Raw genomic sequence first — 19948 nt, 5'->3', positions numbered from 1 at the left:
ACGTGTGTTAACAATTTCTGCATCAATGTACTTTTTATTCAATTATTACTCTTTTTATAAAGGATGTTTATATACTCATCTTCATACCTTAGGAAAGTGATTTTGTACACCAAAATTCAAAAATAATCTTATATGAATAGGTAACTTAAAATGCACAGTTTCTGAGCGAGAGCTTGCCGGAAGCGAGAGAAAAATAGACACCATCTATGACTCCACAAGGGATTGACCAAACATTTCTGAAGTAAATGTGAGTCGATGCAAGTATGGAGAGCAAGGAACGTCATTAAGAAACTAAAATTCGTTGTCAAAAGGACATAGTAATCTGATTCCACATGGATGAAGAGTTTTTCGTGTTATGTGTGGTTACATAATCACAAGTGTACACATATCAAACTTTGTCATTTATCGATCAGTCCCGATATCGAATAAAAAACTGTTGATTCATTCATGGACATAAAACGTTTCTTGATGTATACTAAAATTACCATTATTTTGTAAGAATGTTTTCCTTATTTAGTAATTCATAGATGCGTAGTAGACTTTAAAGAATGAGAAATACAGACATCAAGAAAGAACAGTACTCTAGTAACGACATATCAACAGTCTGGGAATTCATATGTTTTCTTCCTTCATATGTTAATATTTATTTAGAATTTATTTTTTATATAATTGTTATTTCAATGTTTCTTTTTATATAATAAAACAGAGAGAGCAATTCTTGATAATAATCAAACCTCTGTGACTGGTTATTAAGGGGCTGGTGCTACAAGGACTACTGCAAACATCATGATGACTCAGTAATAGATTTGTGCTTAGAAACCAAAAAGAATCCGGAAGAAGGTAGTCAGTCGGTCAGTCGGGTTGCGAGGAACCGGTAGTTCAGATTCAATTAACCGAGAATATACTTTCTGTTTGTCAGAGTATCCTCTGGCACTGGAGTCGGTTGTTCAGAGATGATTGAACGGTAAGACTTTATGGTGCATTAGTGACTCGAACACCGACGGTTCAAGGTTTATAATCCAGTCCGAGATATAACCGCCTTTAGGGTAGGAATGCAGACTACAGGAATTCTGCATACCAATTTCAGTACTAGACGTCTTCTCAAACCAGCTCAAAGGAGATCGACAAGGTGCCAAGGTACAAAATGGAGTGCCACCAGGTATCCTGAGACCCAGTATTTGTGTTAAACTTTCACTTATCTAAACTCTCTCTATATATTTTCTGGAGGGTTTCCATTTCATATCACCTTACAACCTATTACTGTATGCTCTTAAACGAGCGCCGTCTACCACTCATAGAAACTTCGCAAAATTGTCTCTTTGGCGGCGTAGCTACTCTGAGTTTTGTCTTCGGTGCTAGTACTTCTAAAACAAGGTACATCTGGCTAAGCCTATATAGACATGGAACGAATCTCAAATACAAATATAATTGATGAGTACTTGCACAATTATAAGGATTGCTAAGTATTTGTGACGTATGTACATCTTGAGACGGATGTATAACATCTCTAAGAAACACAGGTTTAAAGTTGCTTTCTTCCATTTTTGGTAGCTTTTCGCTGAGAAACTTTGCGATTTAAGGCATATGTTTAAATGAACTTTATTTCGTTGTTTTGGTGTGTAAAATTACCTCTCAAGTTTATAACAGAGATTTAATTACAAACTGTGTAATGAAACATAATTTCCCTAATAACCATATCTTCTAAGGGTAATTCAGGTTTCCAAATAAAAGATTATTTCCTGAGAAATTACGTTGTCAGAAACAAAAGTTCATTTTATAATTTTCTTTAGAGATACTCATGTATTACTGGTTGTCGCGACAAACTCAAACTTGTCTCAACGTTATATGTATACTTATCGAACAAATTCTCAGATACAGCATCATTTTACCATTCTGCACAAGGATATGTTAACAAACAGAAAAAGAGAAAACAGAAATAAAGTATCAACAACACAAGTGTCAACAAAGAGTGTCAAAGTAATAGTGTTTGGACAACACGCATTTGATTAGTCTGTCAAACATCTGGTAGCGTATGTAGATTATTATAATAGTTAGGTATTCTGTGAAAAAGAAATCTGTATAATTGCCAATCTGGGGCAGGAAAGATGGAAGAGGTGGATATTACAGGTTTCGCAGAAAGGGATGCGTAAAAATAGTTCTTGAAGTAGGGCTTTCGATCTTAAGTTCCCATTAACTATTTCGTAAAGAAATTTCAAGTCAAGTTATTTCTGCGTACGCGGAAGTTTCTCCTTAGGTAATATCTGAAGTGCGCGAACATGATATCGTACTATACATACACAATACAATACGATACAATAAAGAAATTGAGAATAGAATCAACTTTAGAGAGATGTATACGTGCGGCCATGGGTCATATTCGAGAGCAGGTTTTGATCTTGTGTGCTATAAGTGTTTTATAGAATGTTACTAATGACGCCACAATGCGTAGTTCAGTAAATCAGTTTAAGAAGCCCCAAAATACGCATTGTTACTTAACTAGGGAGGTGAAGTGGTCAGAGAACATGAGTTTCGAGTCAAAGATAACACCACGATAATTATGACTAGCAGAATGTGCTATAGGGGAGCCGTTAATATGATATACGGAGGGAACATTATACATTTTCAGAGTAATTGTAATACAATCATATTCCATGCTGTTAGGTTAAATTGCAACCAAATTATAAGGTAATTTGTATCTTCAAAATAGATAACATTTAATTGAGTAATGATATTTATACATTGAACTGCAGAAAAGTACTTAAATTTTTGAGACGAACTTTTCGGTAGAAAACCATGCTAAGAAGTGTGAATGTTAGTTGATGTGAACTTAAGTGCCCTGTCTTTGATAATTTTTTCGGGGGTAATAGAAATTACAGAAAAAATAGATATTATTCTATAAGAGGATACCTGATCATTAATGCCTGATTTATATATAGGGGTCAAGTAAGGTAGTTTCCAGGTGGTGGGGTAATACCCTTCTCTGTAGCATCTATTGAATAAAATGGATAATGAAACCGAGATAGCTGAAATTGTTTTGTTAAGAGAGAACCAATGTTGTCGAGGCCAAGGAATCTATGTGGAGAAAACGACTGCAAGAATACTAAAACTTCATACTGGCTGATAAGGTGTTAGTACAGACGGGACGGAAAGGGGGAAGACGACTTATAGGGGGAGGAAAGTAAGTGTTCTGTAGAAGTAGTTATTAAAGGGTTTGGGCCTTTGATCATCACTACGTTCAGTATTCATGAATTGTCGCTGGTATATCTGAAGATTTCAATCTAGATTTAGTTACAGATCAGAAGAGTTTAGGGTTGTTAGCAGCAAAATCATGAATTAAGTCCATGTATTCAAAGTACTTACGTTGCTGTACCTTCACGGTAAGGCATGTAACTTTTGCGAAATATTTTTATGTGTAGTTGCTGGGATGTGACTTCCATACATTCAAGGAAAACTTTTTGTTCTTAAGATCAAGTAATTCATTGTTATACCAGACCGGAAACTTGTTTGATTTTCACGCTTTTCCAGGGACAATAAGACGCTAAAACAAATACAAATTCGTAGATTAGATAAGTATAGAATGTCTCAACTGCATCTTGAGAGTCTCATGTTTGCAGATTTTTGTTAAACAATTTAATTTCTAGGAAATAACTTCTGTAAATTCAATACGTTGAAACATAAATGCTTCTTTAAACCTCCTATTAAAATTATGTATTCTAATCTAAAATACTACTACTACTACTACTACTACTACTACTACTACTACTACTACTACTACTACTACTACTACTACTACTACTACTACTAATAATAATAATAATAATAAATTGAAGAAATATCAAATTTCTACTATTCGATGGTATTTGTGTTTGTTTTGTACAACGGGCTATTTACAAAAGGATAACTTTTCTGAATTGTTCCATAAGTTAATAAACTCTGGTGAAAAAATTATAATGGAAAGTGTGCTTTCTCCACGTATGAGAAATGGCTTACGATCGTTAAACTCACTGTTACTCGAAGTTAACCTATTGCTCTCATTAACGAATTCGGAAGAGATAATTATTTTACTTCTCTATTCCTACAAATGCAATTCAAACATTTGTTTTCGTTCAAGGGTTTGTATGTGGATCAACAGAGATAAGTGTGTACCTAGTAGTAGTAGAAGTGTAGTAAAAATTTCTCCAATTGGTACGTTGTAAACATTTTGTCTTTCCATTCTGGTATCTCTATCATCAAAACGCAGACAATACAGTAGTAACGAGAAGGTATTCTACATAGCTCTGTAGCATCCTATCTGTACACCGCATATCTCTGGTATTCGAATGATTGTCTTCTTGTGCTGCACATACATATAAAATACCATAAGATGCTTTTGTCTCTTCCTTGTTTGTGCATTTGTCATTTCGAACTCTCGAAGAGTTTGCAGCTAGACTTCCATTTTTTAAATTTTTATGAGAAACGATCTGGTAAAATCTCGAAGTTAATAAACAGTACTCTGATTCCAAACATGTTTTTGTCACCTTTTCAGCTACCTTTGCACCATGCAGATGTGTAACAATATTTTTTTCTTATTTGCACAAATTTAGGTCCAGAACCGTTGATCACTTTGTAACTTTATCTCGCCTCACGAAATATCTGGAGTCATCGTCTTCAGAGTTATTCAGTGAATCAATTTCTATTTGAGCTTCAGTATTAGTGGGTTAACATATTGACATGATCTTATTCATCTTCGTCGCTATGAGGACCAAAACTATCGTGATTTTCTTGTGTGTAATCTTCGTCGCCGTCTTGTTCCAATAAATGACACACTATTTCAACATCTCTAGGATTTGAAGGATCGAATTATCTTTTATCCATCTTGGTTATATATCTTAAAATATTCCTCATTTTTTAGAAAGTGACAGACAAGATCGCATGGTGTCTGCTAGTCAAAAGATGCGCGCATCATTCCATTTAACTTTCAAGTAAAGCCGACCAGTGTCACAAGCTCGTGACACTTCGAGAAATTATTGTAAATACTCTAATCAGAAAGTAAATGGTAAAAAGAGTCAATCCTGTAAGTACCATATTAATAACAAAAGATATAGAAAAAGAACGTGTGGTGCATGTTAGACACAAGGCACTTGATCCAGGGTTAAATTAGTTTGAATATTCCTTTACTGAATACAATTATTTATACAAGCATTTTAGAGTAGTTTCGATCCTACTCAAATTTATTTTTTTTAACTAAATGTAACTCCTCATGTTTGGTATTCGAGAGAATCGAAAAACTTTTCTTTTTGCAAATTCTAATATTAATGTTTTACGGTAACCGGGCAATTTATTAACACAAAACACACCCTAGGGTATACTCATCCCACGTTATTTATTATGACACTACTAAAATGGCAGAATACTGTGTCGTTAATGATATAAAGTTATTAATTATGCTTATATCTTAAAAATACTTTATTTAATATTGTCCCAAAACAACATACATATCAATCAACATAAGACATCAAAGTAAACTAAAGTTATATTTTTGAGATTAAATTGTTATGAGTAGTTTCCGAGACAGTCGAGAAAAATGATCTATTACGACGGTAAAGAGTACAATATATTATTTGTTGTCAAAATAATTGAAGACGTGACATATTTAACCACTCAAGTCCACCTTAAGACATATTGAGAAAATCAATAAAAGAAAAAACAATATTTATTGGAAATATGAACCAGGAAGTCAGACATTCTTCATACTTACACTTTGCTGAATAGCAAATGTCACTAAATATGAAAAAGACTGATTCCCAATTTCACATTTACAACAAATATTCAGTTTTTTATTGATTTATTTCAATATCTCTTCAGCTGGACTTGTGTGGTTGTGGAAGTCACGGCTTTAATTGATGTTTTCTTCTCTCTTTTAGGGCAGGTTCTATATTTGTTTGTGTACGGTGCTGTAGCAAAACATATATAATTGGCTGCACGAGTGCAAAGGGCAGAACAATTTTATTTCCTTTGAACTTCAACTAAGGAATTGACATTCTCTCTCTCTCTCTCTCTCTCTCTCTATATATATATATATATATATATATATATATATATATATATTGTACAAATTAATCTTGTAATAAAATAAATAACAGGTCTTGTATCACTTCAAAAAAATCTAACTGCTTTGCACGGATTTAAAATTTAAAATAGAAACTTTCATTCCATTAGATAATTGCCACTTCAATTAAAAATTATTCAACCAATATAACTGAATTCATTCAATCAACAACAAACAACCAGTATAATGCCATGCTTTGAATCAACATTTAAACCACACTGTATTTGCTCATGGGGTCGTATGAAATAAATAAACAAATACAACTCAAATCATAAGGTGAGGTTGACTTTCTGTCATTTGGTTACATTTCAAAATTATATAGAAGAATGTCCCACCTACCACGTGCAAGGGAAAGTGCATAAATTAATATTTGTAAATGTACAAAGTTATTGAATTTTCAAGACAACTTAAACGAAAAGTAAGTGTTGTCCAAGGAACCTTTCCTTTATTTCTGGTCCTCTACATTTTTTCTAGATACTATTGTACAGTCATGTCCAAAATCATTGTCGCATATCTATAACTGTCTTCTTGTAAGAATACAATTAGATAATTATTTTGCAAAGTACTCTTAATACTGATACTACGTGTATAATCGGGAAATGTATATTTGCGGTAACTTATATAGGAAAAGAATTATAAATACGAAAACTAGAATGAGTAAAACCAAATGTTGCTAAATGGACAAGAAAGTTTTATTTTCGTTTTATTGTCCTTATTTATTGCTCTTTTGGCAATATGGAATTTGTCACATACATGTCTTTCCCGATTATACACATACTAAAATTATAAGAAATATACCGGGTGAATTCGTTACCAAATTATATTCCTACAACAACATATTTATAGACATGCAACAATAATTTTGGACATGAGTGTACATCAACCAGGCTTCTGTCTGTCGATAAGCGAAAATCTGGGATCATATTGACCACAGTGTAGGCCAGCTAATCCAAGGCAGACAGATGTAGATGAGATACAGAGACAAATGTCCAACTTATTCACCACATATTGGAAGCAGTCAGTAAGCAAACGTGGGACAGGAATGATGTTTCAGACTACCTCACTTGTAGAGGCTCGATGAATGAAACCTGGAATTTTTAGTAGTCCTGTGGACAATGAATGACTTTCATAAATACTATACACTTGAGCCGATGGAAGCCTTCGTAGAGGACAACAAGGATACTAAAGCAAGTAATAGTTTTAAACATATAAAGATTTTAACTTAAAGCAGAGACACCTGTACAGTAGTGTTCATATTGGGATAAAAAATATTCTATAATAATCCTTATATTGTCTTATACCATTTAGGATATACGTAGTCGAAATTCATATGTTACAAATATCGTGAATCAATATCCTATACATAAATTTATTTGCAACAGCAAGTGAGTGTATATAAAGAGTCAAACTCAGAATAATTACATTATGGCCTACCGCGTGGAAGTAGCACTATCTTTAATATACTGATATATGCATAAACTTTCTGGTTGTTTCTTATATTGTTAATGTCGTCGCTTCGAATAAAGTGTTTATTCAACTATTTACAACGATTACTTTCTTGTGGAAGGGAGGAGGAAAGTGTGTTTGAAGGATTCATTATGGAGTAAATATTTGGAAAGACTCACGTAAGATTTCGTAGGGTGAACTTTTCAAATATAGTTGATCTTTTTTTACGAATTTCTAGTAGTAAACTATTAAGTGAATTTAGTACTTATGTTCCTTGCTTCAAATGCGTTCAGCAGTAGAAGTATGATTGCACGGTAATAATGAATATTACCATGTTTATCAAATTAACCTAATTATTATGTTGCATGAGATTCTTGTATATTAAATAATAGAGATACAGAAGAACACACTTAGATAGATCAAATACACATACAATATATATATATATATATATATATATATATATATATATATATATATATATATATATATAATATATGATTTGTTCCTTCTTTTTAACTCTAGGCATAAAACGAACTCGTTCGTAGTTGATCAGTATAATATTTCTAAATCGAGACTTGATTTTTAACAGTGAAAATATATTTGTAACCTTTTCATTACCAAGCCCATCCAGCAAGAAATCTCTCTTGTAGCTACGTAAATAGCATACGCACCCTTAGGGCTGGAGAACCAATTTGAATCCCAGTGGTAGCTTATGTAAATGTAACTCTGCATCTCACATAGGAATATTCTCGAAATTGAAGCTAATGTTAAATTCGGAATCAATAAAAGAATACGACCTTTTTAAAGGTAAATAATGAAATTCGGTTGAAAAACTTCCAATGTAATGTGGAAAATTAAAATAAATGGGAAGTGCTAAAACATCATTCTCCCTTGCTTTATTTAAAAATGATATCAGTACATTGTTACTGGCTTTGCCCTATGAAAATATTTGAAACATTGTGTCTTATATGATGACGTAGAAGTGTAATTTTCAAACTTATTTTAAAAGTTTGAAAAGTATAATTGTGTTTAACAAGATGCTATGTGGTACGTCTATGCATTAATATCTGGCACACCTGGCGTGGCCTTTTTTTAACAATATTCAATGAATGTTACGCGAGGTTGTCTCATAGTCAATGCTTGAGATAAGCATTATTTGTACTCAAAAACGTCTTTGTACATATAATGTTAGTATATGTTAAGGAAAAAAAGAAAATCATTTCCAGATTATTAGGGGAGAAAAGCATGATTCTACGCTCAGTGATTCGTTATTTTATTGTAAGATTGTTTCTTCATACACAAGTAAATCTAAATCAGTGTTTATTCTTTCACCTTCACTGTTTGAAGATTTACTTCGTCCTCCCATCTGTGTTTCACAAAAGAAACGATTGACATTATTCTTGTACACGAAAGGAAATGAAAGCTGACAACGTCGCTTTTAAGCGCCATTGGCTTTAGTCAAATGTCAAGAGTTTTTAACCGGACTTTAGTTCTTTTTATCGAAAAAGAGGAAAATAATCACTAAAAATGAAAAGAAAACATGAAATACAATTTCTAATTTCGTGTCTCACGGTTGCAAGCGAATGATTAATTAGAGCATATGATTATGAAAAATGTGGTGGATTGGTAACGTGGGGAGAAATAGGAGAGACCCAAAATCTCAGGGATACAATGTTGCCAACCGCACACTCATATGGCCTCGATTCAAACCAGAGATACCTTGCATCATACGATAATTCTATAAGTTTTCTTTCGGAAAAAGCCTCTGATTTTATTTTCTCTTCCGTATATGATTCGTTATTTTGTGATTCGTTACTTTCATTTCATGACTACTAGACACAACGGAGACGCAAACATAGAGCACATTGACGACAGTTAACATTATCCATGGTTTTCAGAGGAACTAGAATTGCCAATGGGCTTCATCCTTATCATAAGCCTAACGTCTCAGACCCTTAAACGTCTTGACAGCACAGAGATTTATCAATTCTCCACCATGACTCCATCAGTCCTCGATCTCTATGAGTTTCTGTCGTTGTCGAGTCCGGTAGAAATTCATAAATTTAAGATAAGAAAAGTATGAATACATCATTTGAAATTTTAAAAAATCTAAATGAGCGCCCATCTCTAGCACGAGAGAGATTATTGTTTCCATTGAAGACCGTGTAACCTTTTATAGGATAACATCGTGTTCGTGGTTTTTCTGGGTGTTATTCTATTTTCTCCCATATTGTCTATTGACATTTCTTTTATAATCATTCACTTTCATTAATTATCCGTCTTTTTAGCTTAAAGAGCGTAAGCGAGGGATTCAAAACTAGAAATCCTGTTTCATTTTCCATGTTCAATTGTTATTTTATGTCTTGACGTGTAGATAAAACTAAGAAGCGAACGTATTTATTAAGTATCTTATTTCATTCAAATATATTTTTTGATCTTTTCAAATTAGTTTGCCATATTTGAAGTTGTCTGGTAACTATTATTCAACGTATTATCAGGAGGCAAAATTAGTAATTTGATTTCCATAGCAAAGGATAATTATTAATAATTATAATGTACTGTAAACGGAAATGACATTTCAGCAATCCTCATACCATCTTTGTTTTCCAGATTTCGTTTGCATTTTTATTATCACGAATTTATTGTTAGATTCCTTGATGATTTGGGACTCGATAGAATTATGTAGCCTGTCATCGCAAGTGAAAGCCGTGTTTATCGTATGATTATCGTATAGCCATGAGGTTCAGTTTTAAAACGTTAATATTTAAGTATCTATAGGGAGGTCCACAATTTTTATAGGGTATTTGACAGACTGTTGTATTTGTAATCCTGAACAGAAAGTTTCGATATGTCAAATCTGTGTATCCTGAGAGTGGGGATAATACTCACTGGACTTAGAACGGTTAGTGTACGTCAGACAAGATGCCGGAATGGTTGTTTCTGGAACAGTATGTACGTTATAAAGGTTTGTATTCTGCAACAAACAATTACTCGGAAATGATACGGAGGATGTTAGTCGAGTTTAGAAGAAATCGCCACTTTGTGTTAACAATAATCAACATATGTGTATCAACATCAAATACGTAATTTGGCCGAACTAGTGGAAGCTATTACAGAAGGGTTCCAAAGGATACCAGGGTGATCGAGATGCTTGTGTCAACGTTTGCTCTTCTTTACCAGATATGTATTGATGTGGATGATGCATTGGCTGGCCATGAGTAGCAGAGAATAAGATTCTTGTAAGTAAGGGTATAAGAGTAATGTATTTATGTTCAACTTTATGTTCAAGTCATGTTTTTAGTTTTCTTACTGCAGTCCTTGAAACACATATACATAATTACGGGCCACACTATATACTGTGTTAGTTACATTACAATACGATGAATAATGAAACATAGATGCTTTTATTGATTATTTATTTGTTTCGCTTTTTCAACATGTAGAAACAAGGACAGATTGATGAATGGCTGTTGTAACTTCAGAATACCAATTGCAAGCTTATTTTGTACCCGGAGCTTTCACCGTTACCATAATCGAATTCATCAGCTGCTTTGCCTCAAACATCTAGTTGCACTGTTTAGCTCAACGAACTTATTCACTGTTTTACCACACGCCCCTCTGTAGTCTGCTCAGACATAGACACAAAATGAGATAATAATTCTATACACTATGCACTTTTAAATTTGTGGGACGAGGCTTGAGACCATTCTTTACATTGTAGTTCTTTTATTGCTTCTCGTCTTGGATAACCTACCCTACTTGTGGTGAATGTATAGATTGAAAAGTAAACATAAGAAGTTTCCTTCTGTGGATTCTGTATTCTAGCAAGGGACGTACGCGAATCGTGACAGTTGTATATTTGTGAAAATTGGTGCTTTGACTATTTGCGGATCGCTAATCATCGTAGTGATAGTAACTCGTTGCGGAAATGCCTTGTTTATCTTCTACGAATAATACATATACCAAGCAGTGACCGGGTGAGGCTGTGACGAATTACACCCCAAAAACACCAGAAAAAGGCAGAAAATGAAAAATGTGTGCAGGTAATCTGATACGTACGGAAAGGAGACACATGGTCAACATCACGGCAGTAGTGTCACATTGGCAGTCTTGCCATCCCAATACAAACTTCTAGTTTTTGAAACAGAACGTATACCATTTTATGGCATTGAAACAGTTGGCATAAAACATGAAAGAAAATAAGCAAAAACTGGGTTATCTTTGTTGCCAAATAAGGGAGATATGATGTACTGAAGTTGAGAAATTATGGGGTCGGTAAAGAGAAACGAACAAAAGCACAACAACAACAAGACTGCAGAAGGAACAAACATATCGTACGGAGTAAACTACAGCATGCACAGCATCCAGTGACTAACGAACCTTCTACAGGATTCACTCGAAAAGGGCACATGTTAGAGTAGCCGTAGAAAGAAGTCCCATGTGACATAATGCAGAAAAGTGAAGAAGAAGTCTTCCTGTAGTCAGCAGTTCCAATGGCGTTTGTGTGGAATCGGTACCTCGAACAGTTCCCGAGAGCTATAAAACAAATTGTCTTGGGGTTACAACACTGCATAAATCCTGCATGGCTTCCAAACAACAGAAACGAGAACAGTATAGAAAAGCGGTATGAAAGGTAATAAATCTGTGACAAGAAAGTAGTGATACGCAAAAATTAATGACCTGTGATAGATGTCAGTGGAGAACATATGAAACTTTAGCATGTGAGACAACGATGAAGATAAAATACACTGCATTCAGCTTACCAGTAATATACAGAAACAACATATTTTAATATAATACAGCAATACATACAATGGAAAAGCCATAGATAGTATTGCAAAATGCCTACATTTCTAGACTTAGCCGAACTTTCCATATGACATATCAAAACCGTTAGTCGCTGGAGCTGAGCATGTTGCGGTTTACTCCCTATTGTACATTTGCTCTTTCTGCAGTCTTGTTGTTTGTTGCTGTATATTTGTTATTTCATTGGACGGACCATACAATTTCTCAACTTTATAGAATATAACTCCCTTATTTCGCAACATTTATAACCTAGCTTTAGTTTATTTTCTTTCATGTTTTATGCCAATTGTTTTAATGCCAAAAAAATGGTATATGTTCTATTTGAAAAACTAGAAGTTTGTTTTACGATATCAACACTGCTTGTGTGACACTACTGCCGTGATGTTGGTCACATGTCTCCCTCCTGTAGGTATCAGGTTACTTGCACACATTTTTCATTTTCTGCCTTTTTTCCGGTGTTTTTGGGGTGTAATTCGGCACAGCCTCACCCGGTCACTGCTGGGTATATGAATTATTCGTAGAAGATAAACAAGGCATTTCCGCACCAAGTGACTATCACTACAATGATTAGCGAATCACAATTAGTCAAGGTACCGATTTTCATAAATATCTGTCACGATTTGCATACGTCCCTTGTAAGAATAAATTTCTCTCGTTTCTTATGATCCTACTGCAGATGAAATTGGTTATTGTTCTATTGATAAACGACAAACGTTTCAGTACTTCACACTAATTTCTAGTAGTAAACAGTGACACTAATATTTATCAGCGCTTGTGTTATTGCTTGCTTACCTGGCACTAATAGATGTTACCATTTGCCAATTTAAAACTATTGTAACGCTTACCTGCTAGTTAGAAACTGCATTGTTTCAAGTAAATTAGTTTAAAATGGATAATAATAATACTAAATATGAACGTAGTTTACTGTTTGCTTTACGCTAACATTTTAGTATTAACATTTGCGTAACAACATGTTGGGTGTTACAGGGTTTGTACTGTCTTACGACTCACTCACATTTAGTAGATTACACAACTTACACATCTTAGGTCTCAGGCAGGACTCATTTATCCTTTAACAATGGAATTAATCTCGCTTTTTCTTGTTTTAGGTTGCTTGTGAATCAGTTGACTGTTTTGTATCACAGTAAGTAACACAAGTTATTAGAAATTTGAACTATGTGTTGTGCTGAACTATGCAAAAATTATTTAAGCATTATAAAATGGTAATGCTCATGTTTCGGCAAGTATCAAATCAAAAAATGTAAGTTACATTCAAAAGAACTTTTTAAGAATCGATTCAGCATCTCAACTGGATTCACCTTCTTTATTAACCCTGTTTTAAAACCGAAATTGGTAACTAGCTATTACCGGTTACTCTGTTGATCACCATAAAAAAGATAAACAGTGATAAATAGAAACACGTGATTTTTGAAATCGATTCAGCGCTTCAAGGAGATATTACATCTTCACACTGACTCTCAACTGAAACAGATAATTACTTCGGCTTATACTAGTGATCTGCTTAAACGAAAATCAGTAAGAGAGAGCTAAGAAAACAGGGGTAGGGAATCTATTAAGTATCCCAGAAATACGTTTGATATAAGTCTCTGTACTTATAAGAAAAAATGTACAAATTCGTATATCGCCACTTCTAACATTTTTATCCACTTTCATAAATCAAAACCGATAAGAAATAAATATATTATATGATTCTAACGTTTCCTGAATAAGTTTCACCTAGATCATGTTCCTCTGGGTAATGCCAGTAATCTGTGTATTGTACGATTTTACGTTTCAACTCAGATCGTCATAGTGAAAAACAAAGATCAATGGCGACAAGTAGTTTTTCGATGGATTTAATATCGCAAGATAAAGTCCCATCTCTAACTTTATCTCTTTATTACAACCGCAAGTTATACGTTTATTATTTCCCATATCCGTGTCGAATTCGAGTGGTTTGAATGTCTACTTTGGTTTCAATATACACAAACTCACTTTTTCTAAAAATGATAAGGGAATTCAGCAAAGGAGAACCATGCATTTCAAAGGATTATTTTCTAATAACTATTTGTGTTAGGAGTGATTAATTTGTTTTTAAACTGAACAGATATCATGTAAGAAAACAACATGGAGATATGAGTACACAAAGTACAAGCATATGATAATTCATGATTCATATCAAGCATTTATTCAAGCACGTGAATAAATATATACTTCCCTGCTTACTTTACATCATTATTGTGTACAAATTTCATATTTTAATGTATCTTAGTTTTTCATATTGAACATTTGATTAAAGAATATTTCTGTATTAATTAATGAAAAATTAGGTTATATTAATTTTGTTTTCTAAAGAGAAAACTTCAATGAAACTGTTACCTATGTCAACATGTAACAAACTTCGACTTCTGATTCCATTCAGAAATACATTTCATATACCCAAGATAACAGCTACGTACATATTTATTTTTACTTATGGGATTAAAGGATGTAAATAATTATTTAACTTTTGTGTGTGTTTATTTCTAACTTTTGGTATAATTATGTTGCTAACATAAACACTTCAACATCTCTTTTTCAATTACATATTACTAAATTAGAATATCTTTTTTATTTAATTATAGATCTTTAAACGGAAGACAACATTCTAACAAGAATAGGACATGAAACTGTCAAGGGGAATTCATAATCAAATCTAGTCCATTGATAATCATCAAGGATATGTTCACGCACAAAAAATTAGGTCCCATGGACGACGGAGTAAGTTCCTGGGGCCCATTGACCCTGTTAGTATAAGGAAAATCGTAGACTCGCAGTGATATAGCTATTGCATCAACACTGTTCATTGAGAAGTCATGGTGAATTCTCTTCAGCATGAAACAAGTTTGCCAGAGGTGCTATATACTTTAACTGATAACGAAGACTGGGAAAACTGGAAGAATGTCGGGAAAATTCCCTCCAGAAATCTCTCCTATCAACTTTGGACCCATCTGGAGTAACCCCCGATAAACGTACACAATGCAAATGTATGTCGAAAAATACTATAGGGGATAAGAAATGTGTGTACCAAGTTTCGTATTGCTAGACAGAATAGGTATGAGGAGAAATAGTGTATTGGTATACAAGCTTTTTCCTCATATGTATTCCGTCTATCAACACAAAACTTAGTTTACACATTTCTTATCCCTTATACTATTTTTTGAGATGCATTTGGATTGTGTGCTTTTACCCGGGGCCACTCCACAGGGGTAAAAACTTGAGAGTGATTTCTGGAGATAGTTTCCCAGACATTCTCCTAGTATTCCCTGTTCAATTACATTAGGGGCTCCGTACATAGCACTTCTGGAAAGCTTGTTTCATGCTGAAGAGAATAAACTATAAAACAAGACTTTTCAATGAACTATGTTGATGCAATAGCTATTTCACCACGTGTCTACGATTTTCTTTATAGTAACAGGCTCAATGGGCCCCAGAGATTACTCCGTTGATCATGGCATCTAATTGTTTGTGCATGAACATATCTTAGTTATGTTTATCGAATGGACTATGCTTGATTAGGAAGTCCCGTTGACAAGTTCATGTTCATTTCTTGTAAGTATATTTCAGGTTTATCTAATATATTTATTTTTGATATTCTTTTTCTCAATTGTAAGAAATTTGATTAGTATTTAACAGAATTGATACTACTCATGATTTTCATAGGACGGTACTATTGTAGTTATAATTGATATATCGATGTGAATGAAATAGTAAGGATTTGTCAATGGCGTTTGGCTAAATATTTTTCACGTTTACTAACTCAGTCTACAAGTCCCTGAAGTTATTTCTGATTACACAGTGAGAGTCGACAACGTTTGCAGCTTTTATTTCCCAAGGTTGTCGATTTCTCATACTAATAAACTGAAAAATATAAGTGTTCTTATTTGTGTTTGTTAGTTTTCTTTTACGTTTTGAGAAAGTCAATTGCTAATGTTTGCAACAGTGTTCTGTTTACTATTATTGAGACGTGGGCGTGGCACACAAATAAATTCAATACAAAACCAATTCATATCTCATAACTGAAAACCTGAATTGCATAATATCCTAAGTCCACTCTTTTTTCTTCTTATTTTGAGTTTTTTGTTTTGTATGTTAGCATCTATGTTTTAAGGGCTATTCATTTGCACATTACGTAAATGCAAAACAAAACCTTTTCTTTAAAAGAATACATAATAATGTCAGTTAAACAGAATAGCATGCCCAGCATAATCTTCTTGTCTTCTTATAAAATCACAAAAGTACTCCTGTGAACTTGGGATGTTCTGCAATTTTGGTCTTCAATTATATATTTTCAAATTATTCTTCTTTCAAGAAGACAAATATCTTTCATTTCACGAGAAATTCATCGGGTACTTATATTTCCGAAAGGTTCTTGTTATGAAAGTACGCAAGGATCAAATTTTTGAGAAGAGGGCGTATCTCGGGTTACTTTTTATATAGATATGAGATTTATATCTTATATATAAATTGCTTGCATTACTACAAATTTTACTAGCTAACAATAACGAGACATACCTACAGCTCCATAGAAAAAGTTTTTTGAACTGAATGCTTCGTATGTCACTCTCAGATTTTTATAACAAGTAAATAAATTTTATTACTTCACACTAAATTGATTTCTTGTAACATTGGGTAATTCATATTGAAACTCATTTAAACGAATAAATAAAATAGGAACATTTGTATGATACAAAGATTGAGAAGGAAAAACAGTTTGTAAAACTCAACAATTCCATTAGAATAGAAATGTTACAAACTAAATATAAAGATTTGTCATTTTCAAATTGCATTACATAAGATTACTTATAATTTAATATCTACTAGTTAAATGAAAACTTGCAATACCACATTAATTTTTCAGAGTTTCGAAATAAAAATGCTAAAATATCAAAACAAGTCATCTACAATAATAATAACCTGCACTGATGAACGTATGAGTACACATAGAAAAGTTCCATTGTGTCAAATACTGCGATAATGATATGACGTATTTCAAATATATAACATAGCTACAAGGAATTGATAAATTGATTTTTAATAAAAACAATATTTTATTTCAAAGCACTTCTCAGGTAAACACCAAACCCAATTGTAGTGATGGTTTTGATTAATCCTGTAGAACAGCGTTTTGATGTTCTAAGTAGTCCAGAAGTGGGACAAACACTGAAAGAGTTTATAACATAGCTTAAAGTTATGTAATTCCAAAAATTTGCTCGAATTACAAATACCGAAAATTATTACTATAATATTATTGAAGCATAAGGAAACAACAATCGTTTTATATACCGTATGAAAAATGTATCAACTTAAGCGGTATAACATCTTTATTCATGTTTTTTACATTTTTGAAACATTTCTATATATAAACGATTTATGATTTTTCATTTGTTGAAAACCGTTTATGAGATTTGATGTGATACTAATATTAGACTTTTCGATTTTTTTTAAAAAAAAATTCTAGTTTTTTAAACCTTTTTCCTCTTTCGTTGCAGTATATCATATCACGATCATATTATTTTACGTTAATGTAATTTGCATGGTATTGCCAAATACATTATTGATGTTAAGTCTGGTTAAGCCTCAAAATTTGATGTTTTGATACTGTAACGTTATTAGTTTATAACGTTGACTAATTAATATTCTAATCAACGTTTTTGTTAAGCATATAGATTAGAAATAGATTATGATTCGACATAGTACCATTAGAAACATGTAACGTTATGTTGAGTTGAGAACTCTATCAACCAGGTGACATTGAACAGTATATCAAAGCACTGTTACTGTCCATATTTGCATAATAAATAATGTCATTGTTTCATCTTTACTAGTTTAAAATGTGTAGGAAATCTTCACGTTAAACGGTTTACCATTTGCACATATAATACATTCGTAACTTTTAAACTAAGAGATAAAAAACTTTTTCCAAGTTGCAAATATGAGCATGTGGAGATAGTTTAGTTTATTTACCAATATAACTGGATTAACATTGTTTCCTATCAACATAAAGCCTTATTGTATTATTATTATTATTATTATTATTATTATTATTATTATTATTATTATTATTATTATTATACTTTGCAATTACGCTATGTCTGATTATCGTATATGTTAAGTCTATAGAATGTACGAAAACATAAGTATGTTAAACCAAGGACGCTACAAAATCAGAAACAGTCACAGTTTGGACGATTTTGAAATTGCGTAAATGCGACAACCACGACAATACGTATTGAAAATACAATGCATATTATGACATGAGGCATTTCTAAGAATTAGGAAGGAACAGTGAAAAGACATTTTTTAAAGTTTCAATTTCAGAAAACTGCCAAAATGAGTATCACATCTAATTATGTAGATTGTTTTGAATAGACTTAAAACTCGCAATAGCGTTTAAAGTAATTTTACATCTCAAATTGTTCTGCGAATAAAAAAGTAAGAAAATGGTAGAGATTGATACAGTACTTAGAATGATATATTAGGTGAAAAGTTTCACATTATTATACTGTTTTTCTTTTGTAACATTATTGTAACGGAGTTTAGTAGTTTGATTTTCTAGAAGTTCTAACAATTAGTGTTTATTTTAGTTAATATATAGAATTGTTAACAATGTATTATGTCTGTTAAGAAGTTTCACAATAAATAAATTATAATTCACATACACGTTTTCTTTAAAGTACAGGCATTTCCGTTATAGTTAACATTCGATTGTTTATGCTAGAAAAAGGAACTTAACACAAGCGTGTAGACAAATATAACAATGCAAGACAATTTAACAATATATGTGTAGAAACATAGACTTTGAGAACAATAATATTGGAAATTGATAACACCTGCGAACAATTGTTGCGATATATAAAAGAATAAAACTAGCATTTATATAGTTTCTCCAGCCTTATTAATATCTCCGAAATTGTTAGTAATCTCAAATCGCTATAAACTACATCATGATTTTCAAATTTATTAAGCTTATATTAAGTTAAGTGCACGTGGTACTTATTTAAGTAGGTTTCCGAAAAACAATCTTATGAGAAACATGAGATTTTCGTTTATGACTTTGCTCCTATCTATCAGAGATACTTCATATGATGACGACAATATTAAAAATTAAAGTAATATCACGTTCGTCTCTTACGTTATTGTTATTCTAAACCCAATCAAAATTTGCGTGTTCTTAGTTGCTTGTAATACTGTAGAGTCATTACTTTATAACATTAAATGATACCTATAGAGTTGTAAGTGTAGTCGCTTAACATGTGGATTTAAAATGTTTGATAATTGATGTTCTGTACTTTTAAAAAAATGAAAGTTTAGGTTGAAATGACAACACTGTTAATCTGATGGTATTGCAGTATATGTTAAACAATTTTAACTTGTTGAAATTGTTGCGCCATAAAAGATTTCAGCATTTTAATCCATTAGCTTAATAGTTACAAGAGTGTTTCAAGATAAATGTTGGATTTTATATATGCACACTTACCAGCCAAAATATTATGACTATCCGCTACTTCTTGAACGAAGTCGTTGCGCAGGCGTAGTAATAATGGGGCACAGCACAATCGCTCG

This window comes from Thermobia domestica, chromosome 10 (genome assembly GCF_964235325.1).
Source record: "Thermobia domestica chromosome 10, izTheDome1.hap1.1, whole genome shotgun sequence".
Classification (NCBI taxonomy): Eukaryota; Metazoa; Arthropoda; class Insecta; order Zygentoma; family Lepismatidae; genus Thermobia; species Thermobia domestica.
The sequence above is the reverse complement of the archived record's forward strand: the minus strand, read 5'-3'. Positions refer to the sequence as shown.